This window comes from Crocodylus porosus, unplaced genomic scaffold (assembly GCF_001723895.1).
Source record: "Crocodylus porosus isolate Cpor-Errol unplaced genomic scaffold, CroPor_comp1, whole genome shotgun sequence".
NCBI classification, from domain to species: domain Eukaryota; kingdom Metazoa; phylum Chordata; order Crocodylia; family Crocodylidae; genus Crocodylus; species Crocodylus porosus.
This window is the reverse complement of record NW_017728951.1, coordinates 32127947-32131495: the sequence shown is the minus strand read 5'-3', so window position 1 is coordinate 32131495 and position 3549 is coordinate 32127947.

Genomic DNA, 3549 nt, shown 5'->3' with positions numbered 1-3549 from the left:
TGAACCCTGTACCATTGTTCAAATGTTGCCCATACCCCCTCTGACTCGGTCTATTGCCTCAGCATTCCCTAACCCGGCAACTGAGTTGTAGCCAATTAAGTTTACATAGGCCTCCCATAGTGGGACCGGGGAATGTACGGCCCGAGATGCCTAAAAAACTTACTTTTGCTTAGAGGTTGGCGGGGGGGGAAGGGAAAGTCCTTTGTAAATCCAGATTAGAACTGGTCTGATAAATGCTGAGCTGGGTGTGGGGGTTGATTAGCATTTGGAACAGAGATTCCCCATCATGCACTGCTCCCCTGCTTTGCTGATCCCAGAATTCACGGAGGTCTCTGCTTCAGGTTTTCTGTTCTCCATCTCTCATGTAAATGAATGGTCATCTGTTCCCATCTCAGATGCAAATGAGACCTAGGTCACTTGTTGCACTTTTGTCACCCTTATCTGGAGGGTTTTAGGTGTGTCTCTCACTGCATCTTAATTAGCTTCTGTTTGGGAGGGGGGCCATTCTTTGTGAGTCAGACAGTCTGTGTCCTGTGTCAGGGTTCCCCAAGAACATGGAGCTGACAGGTAACAGTGTTCTGTTTCAACTTTTGTTTCAAATGGCTGTTCTATTCCTTTCTGTCAAAATGTTTTGCCGTTTCAACCCTGTTTCAAAGTTTTGCCCGTAGGATATAATGGTGAAGGTTGAAACAGGCTATAACTTTGTCATTTCTGGCCTGATTTGGATGAAGCTTGTAAGAATGGTAGCTCTTTCTGAGGACATGAAGCATACCAAGTTTCAAGGAGATGGCTGCAGGAGGTCCAGAGAAACTGCACCACAAAATCCTGAATGCAAAACTTGTATTACATGTATGTGTTAAGCCACATCACGGTCAAAACTGCAGGGGTGCTAGCCCGTGTAGAGGCCACAAAGCTTGCTAAGTTTCAAGGATATAGGTGCAGGCGTTTGGGGAAACTGCACCTCAAGCTGCGGACAAGCAAAACTCGTGACATGGGTGACACTGTTTGTGTTAAGGCGCAGCAGGGTGAAAGCTACAGACCTGCTAGCCCCTGCTGAGGCCACGAAGCTTGCCAGCTGTCAAGGAGATAGGTGCCAGGGTTCTGAGTTCTAGGGCCCTGTACCCTAGACTCATAAACTCATGTCATGGGCTGCCCTGCTGCAGCCACAAAGCCCACCAGCTGTTAAGGAGATAGGGGGTCCTGGCCCCTGCACCCCTAGCTGCTGACAGGCAAACTTGTGACATGGGTGCTTGTGCAACTGCTGCCTCTCATCAGGCAGCAGGACTGAAGATCCCCCATCACTTGTCACCAAGACCTGGGGGTAATAATTGACCACAGTATGAACATGAGCCAGCAGTGTGATGCTGTAGCCAGCAGGGCTAACAATACGCTGGCATGCATCAACTGATGCATCTGCAGCAAAACCATTGCAAATAAATGATTCTCCTACTCTACTCAGCATTGGTGAGACTGCAGCTGAAGTACTGTGTCTGGTTCTGGTTCTACCACTTAACAAGTACGTGGTAAAGCTTGAGAGAGTCCAGAGATGGGCTACTCATATGATCAGAGACTTGCATGGCAAGCTATATGAGGAAAGGCTGAGGGAGCTGGGGAGCTGGGGCACTTCAGCCTGAAAAAGAGAAGGCTGAGAGGGGACTTGGTAGCAGCTTACCGCTACATCAGAAACATACATCCAGGGTTTGGTGAACAGGTTTTGGTGGGCACCCTTGGGGAAAACTAGAAGTAATGGTCACACACTCCTGGAAGATAGTTTCAGGCTCATTTCAGGCTCAACATTAGGAAAAAACTACTTCACAACCAGGGTGACCATTACTCTGAGTTTTCCGCAAGGGTGCCCTGGTGAACAGTTGTTCACTGAGCCATTGATGTATGCTTCTGATGTAGCGGTAAGCTGCTACCAAGTCCTCTCTTGGCCTTCTCTATGCAAGCTTCATGGCCTCAGCAGGGGCTAGCAGGTCAGCAGCTTTCATCCTGCTGCACCTTAACACACACATTGTCACCCATGTCACGAGTTTTGCTTGTCTGCAGCTTGAGGTGCAGTTTCCCCAAACCCCAGAACCTATCTTTTTGAAACATGGCAGGCTTTGTGGCCTCCACAGGGGCTAGGATGCCTGTAGTTTTGAGCCTGCTGTGGCTTAACACATACATATGACACATGTTTGGATCTCAAAATTGTGGGGTGTTGTTTCTCTGAACCCCCTGCACCTATCTTCTTGAGGCTTGGCAGGCTTTGTTGCCACAGCAGGGGCAAGTTGCAGCTACGTTTCAGCCAAATCTGGCCAATGACAAAGTTATAGGCTGCTTCAAGCTTCTCCATTATAGCCTCCTATAACTTCAAAAACTTCAAAATAGCTTCGAAACAGCAAAATGTTTCGACTTGCCTCATTTTGTTTCATTTTGACCATATCTATTCTGTTTCAATTTTGCTGTTTTGACCTCGAAACAGGTTGAAACAGAGTCAAAACAAAACTGGTGGCAACATTTCACACAGCCCTAATACAGCAATCATATACACACCAGACATTTTAGTCTGAATTATATTGTATTAATTATAATATAGTACACTAATTATAATATATAATTAGATTACCATATATACACACATACCATACATATCTTTTCTACCAAAATCAGTCTCCCCAAATTAGAATGCATGTCTTAAGACCTTGTCAGACATTTACTTAAATGCACAATGGGATCTGATCTGCAGTCCCCAAAATCGCATCTCCTACTATGCTATATGTGCATGGAGAAAGCATACTTGTGGGATCAGGGATCAGATCCCAAGTGCGTCTTATTGCTGGTTCAGGGACAGCCCAGGATCATGATTCTGGGCTGTCCTTGCACTGGCAAGCGGCACTTGGGAACCTGGTGATCAGTATTCCCAACCTTGAGGACACATCAGAGCCAAAGGCTCTTATGTGGCTCTCTAGGCTGGGAGCATCAGTCAGCTCATTGACATAATGGGAACCAGCTGCAAAGTTATTACGCATATTTTGTATAATAACTTCATGGCTTCTTCCCTGTTTTATCATGCCATTCATTGCATGAGCATCTGGTCAGATTACTACTTGAGATGATTAACCGGTTAATCATGTCTTAAGTGTAACATCTGCCAAGGGCCTTCAGCAGGGAAGCTGATTTTCTTCCTTAAGGAAGGATGCATGGAAGAGCAGAAGGATGGAGAGGATATGCTGCAAAATGGCTGCTTTTTCTCTCTGAGCCAGGAAGCAGCAAGTGTAAAGTCTAGAGTTAAACTTTTCATAGGCACAACTGAATTGGCAGTAGCTTTTGCCTGAGAAGTGAAAACCTGCTGCCCATTCATGAAAGGGCTTGTAAAATAGATTCCACTCTTACTGAGAGGGAGAAGCAGAAGCCATTTGGTACCACTGTCTCTTTGTTAGAAATATTATTAGAAACGCATAATGAATAGAGTGTTGTTAGAACTGCACAGTTTGCATCTCGTACCTGATAAGCAGAAACACCACCAAGGACATTCCTTCCCCCTCTTGGCCAATTTACTATCTT